At 30.8% G+C, this 23,762-nt stretch overlaps 1 protein-coding gene and 1 long non-coding RNA gene across 3 annotated transcripts in view; both read right to left on the bottom strand.

The window, feature by feature from the left end:
- Positions 1-23,762, bottom strand: part of LOC113404070 (uncharacterized) — a 282,204-nt gene that overhangs the window by 152,594 nt on the left and 105,848 nt on the right. The window lies entirely within an intron of this gene.
- The window catches only part of LOC113404050 (frequenin-2), a 178,136-nt gene that overhangs the window by 70,500 nt on the left and 83,874 nt on the right, over positions 1-23,762 (bottom strand). The window lies entirely within an intron of this gene.

Below are 23,762 nucleotides of genomic sequence, written 5' to 3' on the forward strand. Positions count from 1 at the left end.
AGTTTCAATACTAATAATTAATATATATGATACACGAACCAAAAAATATGCACCCATTTTTAATAAATTTACGCGGACGGAGTGCTATGAAATTTGGCTCAGTTAAAGTTTAGAGATATGCATAAGAAATACAATAAAAACGACATTACAGACACTCTGACACACACACACTCACATTCAAAGAGAAACATTAACAATAGAGTTTATGTTCATACTGCTAAAGACAACACACGTCATTATTGTGTAATATCTTTCCTCTGGCATTACTGCTGTGATTTCGTGAAGATTTGATTTGACCAATGAGCGCGGGTGGTACTTGAGTTAGCCGTCAGTTGGTACCATCCTATTTTCGAGAGGATATAATGTTATATATATTATATAATGTTACTTAATACTACGGTGACATATTGGATGTTTCACATCTTATGCGACAAGAGATTGACTTATTTTATTGTAATAAGACAAGATATCATCCAGTTGAGCCTCATTTATCTCACGAATCAATGTATGTTATATTTTTGTTAGCAATGAATGATTGAGACCAACCATTGACCAGAGAAATATAACCTTGTTTAAATGCTTTTTTTATATTTGGACAAGTAATAATTGTATGTTGTCATGACGATGAAGCTCTAAGTAGATAAATCTTATCAAAGAAAGCCGAAGCTATAGATCACTTGTGAAATAATATACATATAAATTGTATTATATATTATCTCTTTCTCGGTCACATATTAACAACAATGTAAAAATATTCCCAAGCTCGTTTCACAGAATATTTATTGCAAATATTCAGGTATTCAATATAAAAAGGTTTATTCATCAAAAACCTTATTATGAACGATTTTATGGTTTTGAATTAAGAAATACATTCAAAGTTACGTAAATTATATATCTTTCATTTGCTTACCTAATACGGTAACACGTTGTAATACTTTATTAAGACTCGTTTGTAAATCATACACTTAATTTTTAAGTAGGTTTTCTTCAACTAAGTAAACACAAATTTGTACACGAATTATTAACGTAATTTATTTCAATAAATAATAAAAAGAGAAACGATGGGTTTACTTTAGCTTCGGGGTTTGATTTCATTGATACAACGACGAGCAAATTGGTCATTTGCTGGTAAGTGGTCACCGTCGGCTATAAAATAAATATTAACTTTTCCTTACGTAGCGAATGATAAAGAGAGCTAAGTCCCTTTTGCCTCTAGTTAGGCTTGCTCACTCACCCTTCAAACGGAAAATCATTCGAATTTTCTTGCTGTTTCGCGGTGGATATCTGATGAGTGGACTTTGTATCTACCCGTCTGGATAGGTACAAAGTCCACTCCCACCGATATTACAAAATATTTATAAATGTATTTTGGCATTACTATGAAATCAAAGTTATCATTGTGAAATGTTCATCAACATTGTTGAGCTTACAATATGATTATCGACAACAATAGTTCAGAGTGGCTAGGATTTCTGTTTTCCCTTGTTAAGTTTGTTCATTTCGCTGGTGCTAACTAAGACTTTAATAACTTCTTGACTTCAATACAAATTCTATTTCACTGGTTGTACTGTCTGACTTTGAAATCCGATTGGAAACTTCAGCTTACATCAACTATCTGCCCATGTACAGGTAATATACTCGATTTTAGCAACAGTTTGTTGAATTACTCTTGAAGTTCTTAGATTTAATTATTGCAGCAATGCAGACTGAATTAATGTATACTCAATTAATTTTTATAGTTATTTATATAACAATCTCATATGTCTGGTATATTCGACATATACTTTAGCACCATTTCAAATATTTCCAACATTTCCTTTCCCTTTGACAATATTTATTGGTAAGTCTCCACATTCTCGTTTATTTATGGCATAGGTTGGCGGACGAGCATATGGGCATATATATTTTTACAGTTAAACGATCTGCCTACAATATACATCTTGAGGGTAAAATCGATTTGTATGCCGTGACGGCAAACGGCATGATGCTCTTATAACTTTTGTTTATTTTAAATAACTATACAAGTTTTTACTGATTATATTTATTATTATTATTTATATTCAACTGTTATCCGATTAATTTAACAGCATGTAGTAAATATGCCATGGGCGATTACAGTTATATAGATGACGTGTTACATAAACCCAAAATGTAATGTTGTTTTACGTCTTTACAGAACGGTAGCGGGGGAAAACAATGAGCCGCTTTAAAGCGCTTAACGATAGAAAACCAAACATGTCCACGTACAGCTGCCGGTTTTCGTTTGTTTTGTGGTCTCATTTTTGCCGACCAGTTAAATGTTTTTACTTTGAAATAAAATACTACATGACAACACATGGCTCGCGTGATTTTTTGTTTATATCAAAAATATCGTAGTACAGAGCAGTATTATGCGAGGTAAATTAAACGATCATAGAATCTTATTATATCAATTGCAACTCAAAGTCAATATATCAAAAATACTATTTTTAAAAATCGATTTTTCATAATCTTAATTTAAAATAAAAAATATAAACTAAAAACTGAGGTTACACTCTAAACAGTATCATAATCGAATAAAGATATATTGAGTATGTACCTATTACATAAAGAAAATATTTTAGTGTTTCATGTATTATTCATCCACACACGCGTGAAATATAAATAGAACACCAGACTCACGTTATATTTGCCAATTGCGAACACACCCTAAACCACGATTCCGTTAAAACACCTGCCTTTGAATATTATTTAGAAACATTTCCAGGGTAAAGTCCTTTTTGTCAGATAATAGGATTGACACGAAAGGACATTAAATGAGCGTTGGTTTCTTTTCACCTAATTCATGTAATAGCGTTTTTACGTTGAAGTCGTGCACCGATTCGTGACAAAAATGTCGATTAACATCGTGACTTGAAAACTGATTAAGATAAAATCGAAAGTTAGTAACTTTATATTATTTTACTCGAGTCTTTTTCAAATACCAAACACTAATCGAATAATAAAATCTACAAATAACGTCTGATATCTCTGGGGGCTAGGAAATAAGTTTTTTATTGTTATGAATTGCACTGTCTAAGTGGGTTATGCTTTTGTAAGTCTAGTGCTCTTACGGATTCGTACAATGAGTCGTAGTGATGTAAAATGTATTTCGAATTTTTATGTTGATCCTGAATATACAACAGGGCGAAATTTGTTCTATCCTTATGTATCCTTACCTATCCTTCATGTAGTTCCGTTGAAAGGACACACCTATATACAAGATACACAGATACAGGGTATTGAAATTATCTAACTGAAATCTTGACACTTCCAAACATCGGACTCCTTAGAACTTTTAAGTAGGAATTTGTTGAAAGTTATAAAATAAATAAATTAAGTTTTCCATATAGAACTGCTTAGTGAATGTAAACAGAGTATCTAAGCTTAAATTAAAAGTAAATTGTCGAAGTCGATTTTTAATTCTGTTTAAAATTTAAATCCTTTGCAACACAGAAACGAATGTTAAGTGTAATAAGATTCCATGAATAAATATTTGTAAATTAATAAAACTAAATTGTATTTACATAATATAAACAGCTTTTTTTCAAATTTAAAGCTCAAATTGAAATAATTATCACTTAAATTTTCAGTCATTAAACATTACAACCAAATTTCGAATTTCATCGTTTGTTAAAGAGGAGATATTAGTTTGGAATTGTGCCTCTGGAGACAGTGACTTATGTTGTATTGAAGTAGTTAACCATCTCTATAAAGATTATTTAATTTCAAATCAAAGTGATAAAGAGATAATTTCAACTAATTTAAGCTTTATCAGCGTTCTGTATATATTTATTATTCAAATGATATTGTAAATCCTACATATATTAAGAGAAACTTAGATATAGTCTACATTCTACAGCTTGATCATTAAATTTGCAACACAAATGTTTTTTTTTAATTAGACAGTAGATTCTGACATAAATGTGTTCGAAGCAACAAATAACCTCTCTTCGCCTTTTTATTATAAGTAAAGTTTGGTGATATGCAGAAAGAAGAACAAAATTCACTCGGTATAAGTCCTTTCTAACTTCGAATGCGCTGAAACACAGTACAAGTTGTTTCGTTACTCGTACAGGTTATGGTAACCCTACGTCAAAGGAACTCAAACAAAGGAGTACAATAATTACTATCAAGGTAGTTGTATCTGCCTTTTGGACAGTTCTGCATTGTAGCCTTTTCAAATGGTAAGGCTACAGTTGCACTGTAAATAAACTATAATACAATTAATGTACGCTCAGATCGAAATCCGACTATAATTAGTATTGAAATTTTGAGTGAAGCATACGATGTGATTTTGCACGTATCGAGCACATTTGTCTTGTATCAATTTTTTTTATGTATAATTAAATTAATCGCTGTCAAATAAAAATAAATTTTCGGTCGACGAAAAAGGAGAAAAAGGCACTGAACTGTTTTGCTTTTGCTTAAATATTTGTATAGAGTATTTATTTTAAACACGCATGGGTTATGATCTTATATTTTATTTTGATAGCATATGTTGGTGGTTGGGAAAATTGACAATCTGATGGTAAGTGGTTACCACTGCCCATAGACATTGGCGATGTAAGAAAAATTTACCATCCCTTATATCGCTAAGGCGTCACCAACCTTGAGAACTGAGATGTTAGGTCCCTCGTGCCTGTAGCTATGATTACTCACTCACACTTCAAAGTTTGCACAACTCCCCAACCAATAAATAGTCTCGAATATACTGCCATATAAAAAATGAGATAGCGATTGTTACTATCTTACTCACCTAGATCTAAATCTAGATGCGTAAGGAAATCTCTAAAGACGGTTAATTATTTAATCCAGAAGTACATTGCAGTAAAATTTAGTCATAATAAATGACCATCCAGTATGGCAAATAGTCGTGATAAAGAAACTCTTGGAAGGCGACTGTCATAAAAACTGTACTCAGTAGATGCTTTTATAGCATAACAAACATACCTGTCATAATTTTAAATCTGTAGCACCCGAACGGAGGGAAATAGGTGATTAATGAGAGACCGTTATTGCTTGCAAGACTAACATTTATATTTACTTCATTGCTATTATTATTTTAAACATAGATAATATAGCACAATTAAAATATCAAAATAGATTTTGTTTTGTTTGTTAATGACGTAATATAACATTTAAAGTTAAGGTATTCTTATTTAACACTGTATAATATGTACTGGTTTTTTTTTTTAGTGGTATGGTTAAGCGAAAATGGTCTAACTGATGGTAAGTGGCTACCAACATTCATAGACATTGGGGCTGAAGAAATATTAACCATTTCTTACGTCGGCATGTATCACCAATCTTGGTAACGAAGATGTTATGTCTCTTGTGTTTGTAGTTACAATGGCTTACTCACCATTCTAACCGGAGAGCAATACTAAGTATTGATGTTTGGCGGTAAAATTACTGCCCAGAATGCCTAAGAGAAACAAGAGATTTCGACAAATTAGTTCGACAAATACATTGAGACACATAATAAAAAAAAATCTTTATACAAGTGAATATCAGATATAAATAAAGTAATAAACTTCAAGTATCGTTTTATTTGCGGTTGAGCAGTTCAGTTTAGTACAAAGCGCATCGTTTTACTTTTCAGAAAAAGCAAATTCATCATGAAACTTCGTCCGCTAAATAGTATTAGTTAGTATATTATCGTAAAAAGATAGAAAATGTTAAAAAGCGACATGATAATCATTTCCGTCTCCTATTCACTTCCAATTGACTGTATGTGCATGTATGGAATGAATGCGGCTTATTGAAGCGAGAAGGCAGTTTCTTGATTGCTCTCTAGGTTAGTTACCTGTTAAACCATTGTGGGCTGTTTGTTCAACACTCGTTAAGCATGGGATGCGGGTTCTGCTACAGCAGTTAAAAGAAATCGGGTCAAGTAACTTGTATTGAACTTAAGATTTGTACATATAAATGTTTATTTTATGATTAGCTTGGAAATTACTTTTACTAAAATTTATGAAGTTTGTGTTAAAGTAGAATAGTTAATGTTGGGGTTGAACTCAGTTTTATCTTCGACTACTGGAAAAAAAATATTTTTTTTATTATTAAATATTTTGTGTTTCTTGTATATTTAGTTAGTTACTTTAGAAATTTTAACTTCTTAGGTTTTGTTGTTATTTATGACATGATATATTTTATATTAAATATAATGAAGTTAATATTACTACTAACTATAAATATTTCAATAATCTACTAACCACCGTGCCTAGCTTTTCTCAATTTTAGAAAGAAAAAAAATCCTTATTTTTTCTAGAAAGTTGATATTCTTGGCTTTTCATACCATAATATGCATGTATTATATATATAAACTTTTATCTTGGTTAACTCTGTTTATTTATGAAAACCGCATTAAATTCCGATGGCTAATTTTAAACGTTTAAGTGTACAGACGATGGGAAGTGACTTTTATTTATACAATGTAAAGCTATTAAAGTATATTTCGGTTAAGACTTAAGATTTATCCAAAGTTATATGAAGTTTACATTTGTAAGTGAGGAAAGGTATTGGCGAAACCGGATACATTTAAAATATTTAGCATACACAAAAACTCGACTGCTATCGTTTAAGTGTTCCAATATTAATAGAACGAAACGACTATTATGTATTGGATCAAATATGAACTAGTTAAAAGTTCTATTTACATAACATAAGTGAGAAAGAAAAGTAATTACAGCATTGATTAAAACAAAGAGAGCAATAGAGCGCCTGTTAGCGTACGTTCGTAGCGTTGTGCCGATCGTTATCTGTTGTTCTAAAGATTTTTTTGTTTGGCGCTAATTATTTACCGCAATCAATATTTTTCGAAAGCAGAATTCCAGAATAGTCTTAAGAATAAAAGCGTTCAGAGGGCCTCTAGGCACGCGTACGTTAAGTGACAATTTAAGAGTCTTAGAAGGATCGCCCTGTTTCTACTTGTGCTCGTGGTTCCCTCTCGGTTATTATATCCTAAGAGCTTATCTGATGAGTTCAAAAGAGGTGATTTAGGGTAAAATATATAGATGTTAAAATGCCGCGGGCAACCACGGACGAAGTATTGGGATTGTAAAATGATACTTGAAAACACGCAAGTCGGTGTATTTGACAGGCGCCTGCCTGTATCTGTTTTATCCTGGCGCCATTTGATTACGAATGTATAGCAGTATTATTATTAATTTATTTATATTGTATCTCCAAGGAGACATTACTGTTGCCATCCAATCAAGTCCATCTTCAAAGTCAGAATCAAGTGTAATTTTATAAATCAATGCACTATATAATAAAAACAATAATGTAAAAAGGAGAATTATGTTCCACTACGGGGCTAACGCTAAATAATCTCGTATCAGCGTGCTCGGAATTGACCCTGTATATTCTACCCAAAAATATTCACGTGTTCTAGTCACTGAGTTATCTTGGCTCATACATAAAATAATCCTTTATAATCAGATACATCCCCTTTTTAAACCACTTTTTTATGATCTTAATTTCATATTAGTCGTAAGCAGTGGGGTTTGAAAGTCGTCCAGTTCGAAATTCTCTCGAATAAAATCATTAAGTAAGTGTTAAATAAAATTTGAGTGTTTGAGGAGTTCGTTGGAGTTGCCAAATTTTATTAAGATAAATAATAATCTCTGTCGTATTTTAACAAGAAGAAATAACTTTATTCAATTAAGGATATAGTTTTTATTACAATAAATAGAACATTTTGCGATTTTGTTTTTTTTCACATTTTAGAAGTTGCTCACAATTGTTCAGAGCGAAAGTTCTAGTAAAACATTTGTGCACACTTCTTATTATTCCCAAAAGTAAAAAGTTCATACACAAACATATTATATGTTACGGTGTTAAGCGTATTATAATTTTATACTAATACTATAATATATTTTACCCTAAACGGACTCCTGATGGTGGACAACACAGTTTATATGCATTGACACTGTAGGAAATATTACTCGTATCATCAATGTGCCACAAAACTTGGAAACTAAGATGTTATGTTCCTTGTGCCTGTAATGACGCTAGCTAACTCTCTTTTCAAAACGGAACACAACAGGACTAAGATTTGGTGTTTATCGGTAGAATGTCTGTATATTAATGGGTGGAAACTTATCCAGAGAGGTATACAAAGCCATCAAGTGAACATTAATTAAAGAATCGGAGTAAATAAGTCCAAGTTACATTTAAATAGGGTTATAATTTCATCCCATCCGTCGGAGTTCGATCCTCTGACGAGGCATATACATGGGATAGTCGATGTGATCTAGTCAACCATTAATTCTCGACGAAACTGATATTAATGGGTAACTGCTGCGCCAAAATGTAAAGGATAGGAGTTACGAACTTTTGGTTACCGTTCTCATAAATTCAATAAAGCAAATACTCATTTATTCATTAATCTTGTACCTCGTAATCTTATATGTCCTTTAGATAACTCAGATTTTTTAAATATTAAACTTATAATAGCTATCTTTGTTTCGTTTATTTCATAGTAACACTATTTTATCTTTATTTATAAATATTCGTCCTACCCTGTCATAAATATATAACAATACATCATAACTTCGTATGTATATTTAAGCTAGTGTAGCGAGAAAAAATTAAAATTCGAAACTTTTAAATAAATTGATGAGTTAGACCAGTGGCTAGAACGCGTGCTTAACCGATGATTGTGGATTCAAACTCAGGTAAGCACCACTGAATTTTCATGTGCTTAATTTGTGTTTATAATTCATCTCGTGCTTAGCGATGGATGGAAATATCGTGAGGAAACCTGCATGTGTTTAATTTCAACGAATTATACCAAATGTGTATCCACCAACCCGCATTGGAGCAGGTGGAATATGCTCCGAACCTGCTTCTCAAAGGGAGAGGAGGCTTTAGCCCAGCAGCGGGAAATTTACAGGCTGTTAATGTCATGTTGTTGTAAATATAAAGGTATAAACATGTACTAATATTTTCAACTACAGGCCAAGCGATTCCCACGAGTTCCTAAGTGGTCTACCTAGAGCTAATACATCCTGTTACATGACCCAAGACTATTTTTGCTAGGGTTATTCAGCAAGGATATGTAAAAATAGCAAGTATTACATACAGATCTAACGTTTAATATGATTAGTACAGAAAAAATATCATAAAACCTTTTATTCAATAGTACAAGGGCTAGTCAAGGTTGACAGAGCACCTTGACGAAGTCACACCTTACAAAACACAACTTTAAAATGCTAGATATCTTTAATATGGAAGTAAATAGAATTTGTACCGCAGGAAAATCATTAAATCGGTGCAGTACACCGGTAGGATGTCTTTTCATGTGTTTAAAAATATTAAAGACGTCGACCTAGAAATTGTGTGATTTCACCTGCCTTTTAATGTTGCGTTTCTTCAAAATGATACGACTCTGAGAAAAAAATCAGAACGACAACTTAATTTCAAGGATATTGTATTTGTACGTGTTCTATACACAGTTTACTGTAACGTAGAAATGACAATTAATGATTGATAATCTTTACGAGACTTTAATTAAAACATGCTTCTAGTTTTAGGTTCGTATTTTAATTATAGATGTCTATATGTATACCTATGTATATTTACATATAAATGTTATGTATAATAAATTAACAGCCTGGTAAATACAGAATTGACAGAATTTGTACACGTATAGATATCAAGTTTTCTTCCTTAGCTTTCCTTCACATATGAACACGAGAATACAGACACAATAGCGCTTGTCTGGATCAAAACTCGTGACCCTCGATTAAGAATCACGTGTTCTATCCACTCATCTCCGTTCTTTGTAATGGTGACATTGAACTTAAAGATCTCGACAAAAGAAGTTTGTCTTTTTGCATACATATCTTAAGTCGTTTTAATATTAAAGTATAATTATCTACATACTATACATCGAATATAAATAATTCACAATAAGGTTTGAAGCTTCGTGTTAATGTGAAATATATTACTTGTATTGTAATAAAAAAGGTTAAAACTTTAAAATATATTCCTAAACTGTTTCTCGAATGATGTTTATTTTGTTTCATTGTTAAGATAAAAGCAATTACAACTTCTAGTTTTTGTTTCTATGCTCGCTTTAGATCTCTACGTGACATGTTTGTTTATTACGACACCCTCGAGGATCGAGTACGCGAAAAACGTTAAAATATTAATATCAAAATATACATACATTTTTGTACCAGTATGTAATTATGATAAGATTATAAATTAAAATATTTTGCAATACATTAATAATGATTTTGATTATCATATATTATCATCCACTTCAAGGTTTTAATATAATGAAAATATTTTTTATAGCTTTATTGGATGTTTAATGCCACTATTATAACTATTTTGTTTTTTTTAATTTAGAATGATAAATGGAAATGGAATTCTTGTTTTTGTTCGTATTCTAAGTGTTCACGTACCGTGCCCGATCGAGTTAAAACTTTGTACAGTTTGTTGGCAATTGCGTGCCGCTTTCTGGCAGAATACCATCACCTAACAGGAGGTGTGGCGCGAGGCTTTGTCGAATTGACATACATGTTAGGTATTAGCTTGTATAAAATAAATTGTCAATCACATATAAAGTGTTCATTAATTAAAAAAATGTTGTCATATCAAAATATACCTGATATAATGAGGTTTTTACGAGCAATTTTGAATGAATATTTCACAAGATTTTTTTTTAATTCACTTACTGTCCCGAATGTAGAGTATCAGTAACTCAGTAATAACTCTTTTTCAAAGATGAAATTGTATAGAGCACTATTACAATCGAATTATTATTTTTCCAGTATGAAAATCAAGAGATACTAACTCCTAATTTTTTTTTGTTATAAATAGTATATTATATTATATTTGGCAAAATATTGACACGGCAACGGATTAATTATGTTTCTATGTATATTGGCTTATAATTGAATTCGTCAGCTTTAATAAACATAGCATTGAAAATGTAGTTAAATACCTTTCGGTATTTTCGTACGCGGAATCATTTTTATCACGTAAATGTTTTCAGACTGATTGGCGACTCCGGTTCTTCTCGGCGAGGACAAATTATTTTGGCACGTTGTCATCAACGTGTTTGTTTTTAATCAAGTGTATTTATCTTTACAAAAGGGCTCTCTTGAGTACTTTTAATTTGTGGTTTGTTAGGTTCAATGTAAGGTCAACCAGTAATGTCAACAAGAATGTAGATTTCCGAGAAAATCCAGCAAGAAACACTTAAGTACAGCAAGAAGTACTTCATACAAATTACATTAATCAATTTTAAAAACGTTGTTAAATGAACAAGTTATATTAACGTAATGTGATCAATATTAAAATAACAACTTGCGTAAAAATTTCGAACGCTTGGAATGGTGGCAAGAAATTCTAGGAGAAAATTAACCCACCTGTGTGTTCAGTGCAGGCAATAGTGTTAATGAATACATTTTATTAATATTACTAGGAGGATATATATTCGTATAGTATAAAATGAGGACGAATAAATTACGAACAGACAGATATGGTATAAACACCACAGTTATCACGCTAAAGTCCAGTAAATTATTTTGCTCCTACTGAATTATTCTGTCTCAAGTGTGGTTCCCAGTAATATGGAAATACAACAGAAATTAAATGTATAAAATATACACTTAGTAATATTGGTTATGTATAAAGAAAAAATATGTTTACACATCAGTTTTATAGTAGCGGCACGCTATGATGGCCGTTTTGACGTTTGCCCGCTCATGAAGTTTCGTATTTAATAAATAATTACATCAAAGGAGCAAATTGTTGTACTTTATTGTCAATAGTGACGTGCAGTTAGTCATAAAATTTATCGAATGTGATTTCTAAACTACAAATATTAGGGTACCGCGAAGATAACTTTTTTTTTTTTTTGCGTAAACGTGTACGTCACACTCTCACACTCGACCTCGTAGTCGGTGTTATATTTGTGTTGACAGTAAATATTTTATCTATTTTATAAATTATTTATATTATTTTATTTTATTTATATATGTTTATTGTAGAAAAAGATAATAGAAATAATATTAGTATTCAGAACAGGCAACAGAACGTACCTACGGTCGTTAGAGTAACCTATTTCTTGTATGTAATGTGTTTATAAAGTTATTCATTCTAATTCCAATTTTTGATTTAAATTGATTTCGTTCGAATATATTACTTTAACTTATTTTATATTTATTTTTATTAAACCTTTTTAATCAGATACTACTTGGAACAAAAACTTGAATTAAATTACTTGCAAAAAAACAAAGATTTGAATATATTATATCGATAATAAATTTACATTTCACATCACTTTTTTAATGTGTCAAAACGGCCATCGTATCTTGCCGCTAGTATAGTTACATTTATAAAGTAATTTCAACTGTAAATATCCTACTGACGGATAATCAAAGTCAATGTCAAAGTCAAAAATCTTTATTCAATATAGAAGTGTTTACACTTGCTCATTGATAGTCAAAAGTCTACCACCGGTTCGGAATTTAACACCTCGGACCTGAGAAGAACCGGCGAAAGAAACTCAGCGGGATATATATATATTTTTTCCATTTTGCATGTACAATAATAATTATATTTTAACTATTTGAAACAGCTTGGATCTCTTGAGAAGAAGGAACGGAGCTTATTAAACCACGCCGGTCTAATGCGGCTCTTTGGATACGTGTGTAGTAGATTATTACTACACAACCACTCTGTGGAACCAGCTTTCGCCGGCGGTTTTTCCGAAACGATACGACTTGGGAACCTTCAAGAAAAGAGCGTACTCTTTCCTGAAAGACCGGCAACGCACCTACAAGCCCCCCGGTGTTGCAGATGTCCATGGGCGGTGGTAGTCACTTTCCATCAGGTGAGCCTCCTGCTCGTTTGCCACGTCTAACATAAAAAAAAATATATATATATATATTTGGAACACGGAATTTTCTTCACAACGAAAACGGTTATTGTGAATTTCATATTATTTATATTCAAATATCATGACTGAGCCTCAAAAACGTTGTTTGTAATGTGTGAAAAAGTAGTTAAACAGTGATTTCTTACTTAATCTCATTATTGTTTTAAGAATCAAAAGAAGAAAATATATCATTACTAAACTAATCACTCACTAATCAAAATGAGTTCGTCTACAGATATCGTAATGAAATTTCATGAACTACATTATTTATGAATAAAGCTAAACGTCATGAAATGTATCTCGTGGTTAGATTGAAGTCCTTATATACTTATATTAATAACGTAATTATTTAACTTAAATTAATCAAAACGGCTACTGATTGCTTATTTATAAGCTTACTTTTTATACATTAGCGTATCAATATTAGGGCTTAAACCTCTTATAATGGCGACCTCTCCTAAATTATTAATTAAAGCTTAACAATCATGGCTCATTTATTTTGTAAGTATTTCTTGAATCGGGACAAGAGAACGAATGTTTTTTGTTGTAATTTGCTTTGAAAATTATTTAAATTATTGGATAAATAATAAAGTTTGGGAGGATATGAGGAGTTTTAATATATTGGTGACGCAGCATAAAGTAGAATATTCAATACATAACTCTTAATTAAAGATTAATAAATTACTCATTTTTATTATAGATAAATATTCCATTTGTAAAATTTAAAATTAAATTGAATTAATAGTAAAACACTATTTTATATACGAGGACTTCGAAAATAAATTCCGCTATTAAAAGATAAATGTTTTGTTTTCCAATATTATTCGCTGAAGTCTTTCACTAGCAGAAATCGTACGTACGAATATTTTATGTTTTGAATAGTAAAAAGGGCAGCCTGTTTTAGGAGAGTCGGGACATCGTAAAATATTTTATCTATGCAGCTCCTAGAGGGGTTCGGTTACGTGTACAAATGGATGACATCATGGTTTTATTATTTACTACTCCGAGGGACTGTATTCTCAATAGAGATTGAGTTGGAAATAAATTTATAAGCAAAACAATATAAGATAAAAATTGTGCCTAGATCATTGACGCAATAGTTTTGACGTGGACGGCTTTAAAACAAAACCTTTATCTATTTTTATAAAATGGTAGGCGGACGGGCAAATATGCCACCTGGTCACCGCTGCACATAGACCTAATGTCTATAAATTTAAACCATTCTTTACACCGAAAATACGCCATATTTGCTTAAAAAAAACATTAAAAAATAAATATGAAATAAATTCAACATTAATTTTCCACGTAAACATTTCAAAGGATGAATTCGAAAATTGCTTATCCTTGTCAAAAAAATACATTAAATAAATAAAAATCACTTAACATTCCTGTTTGTAACTCAATTTAAGTATTCGAGAATATCGAGACTTGACAGATATTGGTAAAGGAGACTCGCGTTATCGTTTATCTTCAAAATGGTTTTAAAATAAGACCATAATGCTTTTAACTTGCCTTTGTGATAAAGTCGGTTTTCGACATTTGTCAAACATACCTAACATACGTTCAATACGTCGAATGAATTCTATTTTATTTTATATCTAAATCACTGCAATTAAAAAAATCGTTTAATATATTTGTACGAATAAATTTCATTTTCCATTAATAATAAATTTTAACTCTACTTGAATCACAGCTACTGCATATTTCTCATTCTGTAAGGTAAGCTGGTATGGTGTGGTTTCGAGACGATCTGTTTCCTTCAAACCTTAAATTATATTCTGAAGTTATTTAAAGTTAGATAGGGTAAGTTAAACGTACACGCCTTGTAAGACTGCAATAATTTTGTCCCGTCTTGTTATGGAAATTGGATTTGTTATTAAATAAATAATAATAAAATTAAAAAAAAGTAATATATTATTTTATAATAATTAGTCAAATTATTATTCATTAAATGTCCGTTACTTTTTATAGATAAATCAGGTAACGTTTAAATTTAATTTCTAATTCATAATTCTCGGTCAGCATTTCAGTTTGAGCCAATATAAAAATAAATCGGTCAAAAAATTATTTTTTTTGTAAGATCTACTGTCGAATGTTAGAACTTTTACGTTTCTTGGCGTCCGGAAAACATGTTTAGTATAGACTAAACATGTTAATATATTATTATAATAATTTAATTTCAGTTGAAGGTAAATCAGACCATAGCGTCTGATTTACCTTCAAATCAAATTAAATTCGATATCATTGGACTCCAAGAGTTTGCGAAATACAGAAAACATCAAAGTATGCGCATAAAATTAGTGCAGAATAACATCATCTACGTAATATATAATCCGCTTAGATGGCCATGACCACGTCATACGAATGAATTCGAATAGTGGGCCAATGCAGTTACAAACTAGTTCCCTCACTTTGGACGACCAGATGAACCGAAAAGATGGCACCTTTGCGTAAAAGATGTGACCAGAAATAGCCTCTGATAGGGTTATGTGAAGCGGCCTTTGCCCAGCTGTGGGTCACATAAGGACTATAAATAATAACAATAATATACCTTGTTTCCGATGAGAAATGATGCGTGACAGAAATGTCAGAATTACATCACCACTAAGTTTGTTCGTTATTAATGTAGGTAAGTCGTATTACTTATAATCACCCTTGTCACTGTCAGATACACGTGAACGCGTGAAAGGTGAGAAAGAGACAAAGCTCGGATCACTGTTGCTCGTTTCGTTTTAAATTTATTAATGGAACGTCTTAATATGGTGAATAATGGCTATGATAAATGAGGCATTTGAATGAAAAATGTTTTATTACATTTGTACTTTATAGTATCAGTTTGGCAGCTTGCATTAATTTCGGGATAAAATTTTCCCGTGATTTATAACGATATAGTTAAAGTTCAGAATAAATAGAAACAGATACGATAGATTATTGTAATATCTATGTATCATATATTTTTCATGGTCAATCGGCGACTCTTAATTAAACAAATAAATAAGTATGTGTCTGCAATTCATTTGTATTTATAAATTCTTTATATTATGATTAAACAAATATTTAATTTTAAGACCCAATCAATAATTTAGTATATAAAACTTATTGAACTTTTTTAATATATATATATATATATATATATAATATGTTACTTATTATCCAATATTGTTTTGTTTGTGTTAGTTATGACTATCGCTTTGATATAAGAAATAAAGAAACATCATAAAATCGTTAAAATATGTTGCACAAAATTCGAGTCAGGTGAAAACTTTACGAGTATTTTTAAATATATTTTCATACAGAAATATACGACGTTCAAAAGCTCTAAAGTTAAAAAGTTTTCTAAATATATTCGGACTAGAAAAAACTGAAACTTTATTAAAAACACGTAGTAAATGCAGCGTTTTTAAGTAAATGGATTCATAGTTATAATACCTAAATAAATGCTGAATAATTTTAGACATGGTTCTATTGCCGAAGGAGATCATATGGCTGCTCTAGATGTGTTTGTGAGTCTCGCTGAATAGGGTAATTGACTATAATGAGAACATTTGCGAGAACGAGACAGTTATATCAGTACTTATTAAGCAGAAAACAATTTTTTAAAACTGAAAAAAGAAAATACTTAAATTTGTATACCACAAAAACCTTATACCGCGATGCAGATGATGCAGAGATGCAGCGAATTTCGGAGAAGACTTTAGGATAAAATCATGTTATATAAGTTACGAGAAATTCCTTAATTTTTTTTTATACGTAACGTTGATAGTCTATGTAAAATATAATTTACTATACATATTTTGTATAATAGGCAGAGAAATCGATAGTAATATTATAAACGCGAAGGTAACTCTGAATGTTTGTCTTACGCTTTTACAGCTAAACCACTCAAGTGATTTTGATGGAAATTATTATGTAGCAAGCTTGGAGTTCTCCATTGAACATAGGCTGCTCTTTATACCTAAAACTAACAACGGCTAACACGCGCGCACAATCGAAAGCAAATACGCGGGCGAATACTAGAAACAAATAAGTGTTTATTGAAATTTAAACAGTATATATATTATATAAAAATTACAAATAATATATATATTACCATAACTATTTATTGGTCTTTTGAGCAAGTCCATCTGGGTAAGCACCACCCACGTATCAAATATTCTACCGCCAAGCAGCCTAAGCTTAGCATTGTTGTGTACCGGTTTGAGGAGTGAGTAAGCCAAAGCACGTGCGAAAGGGACTTATCTTAGTTCCCAAGGTTGGTGGATCATTCGGGATGTAAGCAATAGTAAAACATCGGCCTAGTCACCTTATAATTTAAAAAAGAAAAGTTAGGTGTATAATTAAAATATTGATATAAAAATTAGCTACCGAGTGCATGAGAATTATGTGATGCTGACCTTTTTATACTAGAAATTCATAGAATTTTTAATCTTTGAATCGAGATGATTTGTTCGAGAAATAAATAAAGATAAATCCATATATGTTATCCCGCTCCATTACATAGATTGAATGTTAAGATATTTTTATTACAGTCGAACTAATAAGTCTTCTCTCTTTTATATAAAAGCAGTGTGCGTCATTGACGTCCCGTCTTTAAGGCTTCTTCAATGGCGGGCGACGTGTTTACAAAATAGGTTCACCATGATGCATAGAAATTTAAAAATATTAAGACTTTGGTAGGTGATATAATTGATATTTCTTTGAAATATAAAATTAGCTTAGTAATATTAATTTTGTGGTGTCTTATTTTATCTATTATATTTATAAATACGTAGATTGTAACGTATTTATTTGCATTTAAATATCTAAGTCAAATTTGTCATTGTCCTGGATTAGCTGTTCGTTACTTCGTTAACGCGATCTCTTTTTTTTATTATCGTTACGCGCATTCAATGAATCTGTTCTATATTTAAAAGTATTAAAAAAACACAGATGCTTATGATTACCTCTGATAAGGCCAAATATTTAAAAAGAAAGACAATTAGAATCTTGTTGGAATTTTTATGTTTCTTTTACAAACAAACTCGCAGCTCAGCCAAATCATTTACGCTGTAATAAATATAGAATAGATTATAAACGGTGCATGATTACGTAATCGTTGAAAGTAATGTTATAAATAATATATTGATAACAGGTATTATAAAGTCAGGTTTATATAAGAAATAAAACTTACATTCCACGATTTGGAATATGAAATTGAACGAGGAACCCATTAATCAAATTTATAAATTCAACTCCCAGAAATCGTTTCATAAAAACATCATATCAAATACTTGCATATTTATTTAAAGTTAGACTTCACCGATACTACAGTTTCAGTATCTTAAGCGATCGATTTGTTAAGACGGGGTTGTGGAGTGACAGGGAAATATCGCATTAATAATGAAGGCGTAACCGATGTCGCAGATAATTTTTAAAAAGATTGACCAATAAATGTCTAAATTAATGAAGATTAATGAACTCTTACTCGATCTTATATCAATAAATCCGCCAACTTAATCATTTATCTAGTAATCAATCAAAGATTTATAAGATATAACTAAGCAGGTAGTTCTCAGTTATCTTTAGTAGAATTAAAGGAGTAGTTTTATTTATGCCGTTAAAATACGAGTATCTGTGTAGCTGGAAATTTATGATAACTAGGAATTCTACATAATTCCGAGACAAATTAGTATACTTCCTGTGCAATGTGTTTATTTAGGATACTAGGAAATATATAAAATTAAACAAACCCCGCTCTTTTAACTCTGACTTTATACCTTATCGGTTTTACCCCTAGAGAGTTACTCATGAAACCAAGGCGTGAAGATAGTGCTGAACATCCCGTGGTGCCGAAGGCCACCTAGTTTCGAAATCTCAATACTAAAGCATTATAAAATCGTTAATTTAAGATTTCGAATAGTGACTCAAAATGGAACCCTTTGAAGAATATAACACCTTTTCTGATTGCTATTTAGCAAATGGCAATCGGAAATTAAATTTTTTAAAAATTTTTAATTAGCAAATTTCCTAGGAACTGTGCACAACCCAAAATAATTAATATATTTCCTGTATGTATTTTGAAAATATATACATTTCCTAAGAATCATATACAATGACACTTCTCCGTTAAAATATACACTATTCGATGTTAAAACAAAATTTCACCGTCATTTGAAGTGTCGCTCTCTACACTCATATTTCATGTGCGTAGGAATTGAAGTTCAAATACATATTGATCTGGTCGAGTCCATTAATGTATCAAACCGCTGCGTTTTTGAGGCACCTACAATGTTTTTAATGGTCGTTATAAAAATGTATTTCGGCAAAGTAATTTTGTCATTATATTATTATTATGTTTATTTTTAATCAACGAAATAATCTATTTAATCAATCGGTATCATCGAATGGTTTATACCATAATATATTTTGTAGATATAAATTTTCATAACTACTTCGAATAAGAACGAAATGGATTTTTTTTAAATTGGGATACGCTAGAGGTAACTTAATTAAAAAATATATGTTTTCAATTGCCTTCGGAGTATAAGTTGTCTGCGTCATCGGTTGAGGTTACAACGCTACCATGATAACACGTCATTGTTTCGTATGGTAATTAAAGTTATTAGTAACGTCCGCCTAATATGTGCTTAAGATTTGCTCTACGGCTCCTTTACTCAAATCAATATATGTTATGTTATACCTTTTCAGCGTTACTTGAATACTGAAGCAATTGCTTTGTTTAAGTTTACATTATATTTATATTTATAAAAAAAATTATAGTATAGTTTTGTGGCAGCCTGTCTAGATACAATACACACATCAGATATTCTAACACTAAATAGAAATACTTAGTATTTTTCCGGTTTAGAGAATTAGTGACCCATTGTAATTACAGGCTCATGGATGTGAGGAAAAGTTAATATTTCTTATAACATCAATTTCTGTGGGCGATGGTCACTTACAATAAAAATATATATATTTATGTATATATGTTTGGATGCGATTGGCTCTGCCATCAATCACGCCGTTTGATCTTAGTCCGAAGAGAAAACAATCATCTCTTTAAGTTATCTTATTTAAAAAAAATGATGTTCGTATATGTTTGAAGATTATTAGACTTCGAAACCCGATGACCGATCACAATATTGAAAATATTGACACATATTTATAGACAAGGTGATTGCACGGTCCAATTTTTTATCAATCACAACTAGATGGCGCTGCAGCATATTCAACCGCTCGCTGATAACTGATATCTATAATCACACACGTATACGTGCAGGACAATGAATGAGTTTTGCTTTTAAATAATGGTAACTCGTAAACAGATACTAATTCTTTATTTATTAATCGCATAGAAAGAAAAAATTGGAAACAATATAATTAATTGAACAAAAAATCAATTATTTAATCAATGTATTGAATAAAAAAATCTTTTATACTTTGACGTATAGTGCTTTGCGACTATGCAATTGAATTCTATATTCAAATATCGATCTTATTTTGGAACTACTTAATAGTTAGTAAGAAATCTCAGTGACGGTATATTTCGTTTTTACTAGAAGTCAAAGTGTGTTTTCAAATTACAAAAAATATATGCTGTCACGAAAATATTACAATTTATTTTCCTAAATACATTTAAGTAATGACACTATTTACTGTAAAACTAGCCTATAACACGTAATACAGATATTTTTTTTTTATTTTCGTGACAGCATATGTTCCTTAAAGATGATTTATTGACTCCCAAACTACTTCATATTAAATTTAAGATAGGTAGAATCCTTGTAAGTCGCGTTTGAGAGGAGGCCCTTTTATACAAACGCCAACGATATATTGATGAGGTACTCGTTTTAATATAAAGTATAATCATTAATCCTACTAGCGAATCCTCGCGACTTCGTCGTCATATTTACTTTTGTCAGAAAAAATCACACTTACTTTTTTATTGTCAAATTTAATCATGATCGGCTTAGTGGCTTATAAATTGAGATGACGTAATTTCAATTAAGGTAAATTGAGGTAAATTTAGACGTGACAGTTTACTTTCGAATTCATAATATTAGTTTCATAGTTTATATTGTTACAAAATAACTTTAACTTTACCTAGTAAGATTAATTAAAGTAGTTCTCATTGATTTTTTAAATCAATTTTACTTGCTTGTCCTTAACGGTTATTTTTCATTCGCAGGGTGCAGTCTCTGTATATTTGATGTAAAAACGTTACTTATTTACCACTAAAACTTTAAAAATAGAATAAATTATCTTCTATAATATCGACTTGAATTTCGGCCACATTGGCAAATATGAGAAGGAAAAATAGAAGCTGACTGCGCACGAAATCCAGATCTCACCTTGCTAAAAATTGCTGTTCTCCCTTGCGCTTGCACCCATGTTTTCAATTATTTTTTTAAGTTTGAGTGAACTCTCATTTCCTGTATCACTCCCATAATCTGAAGTGACGAATATTATTTTTTTTTATTCAATTAATCTCTACATAGTACATAAAGTCACTTCCCACCATCTGCAGGCTTAGATCTTTTAAAATACGCAATTGATTTTAATGCGATTCTCATCAATAAACAGAGTGATTCATGTGGGGTACATGCATATTATAGTAGAAAAAAAAGCCGAGAATTTCACCTTTCCCAGACGAAAAAAACAAGATTTTTTCTTTTTACATTCGTGCTTCAGTATATAAATAGTTTATAGAGGCTTATTGTACCCGTGGGAAGCCAGGGCGGGTACAGTAGTATAATAATAAAATAAAAACCATAATATACATATTTTTAAAAAGTTAAAACAAAGCATGCCTAGTTTAAATAGATTTATGACGAGGATCTGGTCCCCCATCATGATTCCATATTATCTGATATTGATTAAAATTGATATTAAAATAACAATATTATTTTATATCGTGTTACATGTAGACAAATTTTTGGGATCGATTTCAAGTTGATTGTATAATTATTTTTATTTATAATAATACAAATTACGCTCTCAATTATCCACATAATAATTGTACTACTGAGATAAACTATATAGTGAGATTATAATCGGGATTATCCTGCTTTCCTGAAGTTACCAAACTCGGAAGTAGTCTTTCCGACTTAGCCTCCGCTAAGTACGATTTATTTAGCAGAAAATTAACCTTTTTTCTGGCTTATTCCCGAATATTATCGTCGTATAATACATAGAGAATACAATTATAATAAATTATTCTACATTGTATTATTGAGTGACGCCTAATACTTAGAATTTAAAAATTATAATACTTTGAACCTGAGAACCAAACCTTTTCCAAGAATTTAGTGAACTGAAACTATTCACAATATTTTGTTATAGAGTTGTGCCCTCTCTCTGAAGCCCTTCTATACTACTGTGGGCGAGGCGTAGGATTCATTCAAACATTAATTTCGACGTAATTAATAATCGGCAGAACAAAATCTGCCATTTTTTTTTTGTTATATATATAACTTAACATGCGCTATATTATCAATGTGCTGGCAAAGGTGGATCCAAAATGTAATGTGTCTTATACCTGAAATATAGCAACACGATATTGACGTTTGGCGTTATCTTAACTTATGAGTTTATACAGCAGTGTAGGCGATGGTGTCATTGATAAACTCCCGTCAACCTTTATTTATGCTGGCATTCGAAATTTGAGTTTCATTGAAATATTTATATAAATATTTTATAAAGAAAATGAATTCTTGTTGCAGGATAAATTAAAAATATATTCGTTCACACATAACTCAACTTTTGTTCATGGATTATAATAATATGGTAAGATTGCATTATATAAGAATACTAAATCGAGTGGTGTTTATGTTTATTTTAGAAGTTCATTCATCTTCTTTCTTTAAATTTCTTTGCTTTCAATAAATAAATCAATTTAAAAAAATTGCGACCACGTCCTACACTACAATATATACCGCGTTTTGAGTTCAGAAAACCCTGTTATCTTTGAAAAAATACATGCATAATATATTCGTATATAATTATTATGACTAACCGTTGACTAAGCTTTTAAGAATTCCATTTGAATGATGTTAGTTTAAAACGAATGTAAGATAATATAAGTCAGCACCTTTTAGCCGTGTAATCCATTTAGTAATCCTGTGCCTGGCGTAGTACGTTATGGTACAAGATACGGTTTAAGAGATATATTTGTTATTTGGTGACGACAATGATTACATGTTAGAAAATATGTAGATTGATTGATCGCAAAGAGATTTTCTAGTTAAATCACGGGCCAATAATGTTAAATAATATAAAATGTATTTAACATTGATAACTTTCCCGAATAGGATTCGATGAAACAATATATTTATTTTCGAATTCAATAATCCTTGAACAGCGCTGCTCAATATGTGATCAAATGAGTGTATCGATTTGCCTGAAAATCGCTATAATTTCCAGCCTAGTTCTACCCGTAGATAATTTTTCTAACAAAATTACAACGCACACTGGTAAAATTTTATAACTGTGAAGTTGATTTAAAAAATACTTAAGTCTCAAAGCTAATCAATTAAAGTTTTAACTATACTTAACTTTTAATTTTATTATAAAGTCAACTATAAAATATTTTTGTATTAATAGAGCATTTATAAAATAATTTACTCAGTAAAATTTGTTTGATTATTATAATAATAACGAAGTACGACCATATTCGATTATATTAAATGAACAGACGGAAAGAATTAAATAAATTTACTGCTTGAAAGCGCTAGTTGGTACCGTGTGACTTATAAGACGATGGGGATTTGGTCTCCAAACGCAAGGGTAATTCAGGGACATATACCCCGCGGCAAAAGAGCGAACTCCACGAAATGTTGTGAACACCTTGCTCCGATTA

Source organism: Vanessa tameamea, chromosome Z (assembly GCF_037043105.1).
Source record: "Vanessa tameamea isolate UH-Manoa-2023 chromosome Z, ilVanTame1 primary haplotype, whole genome shotgun sequence".
NCBI classification, from domain to species: domain Eukaryota; kingdom Metazoa; phylum Arthropoda; class Insecta; order Lepidoptera; family Nymphalidae; genus Vanessa; species Vanessa tameamea.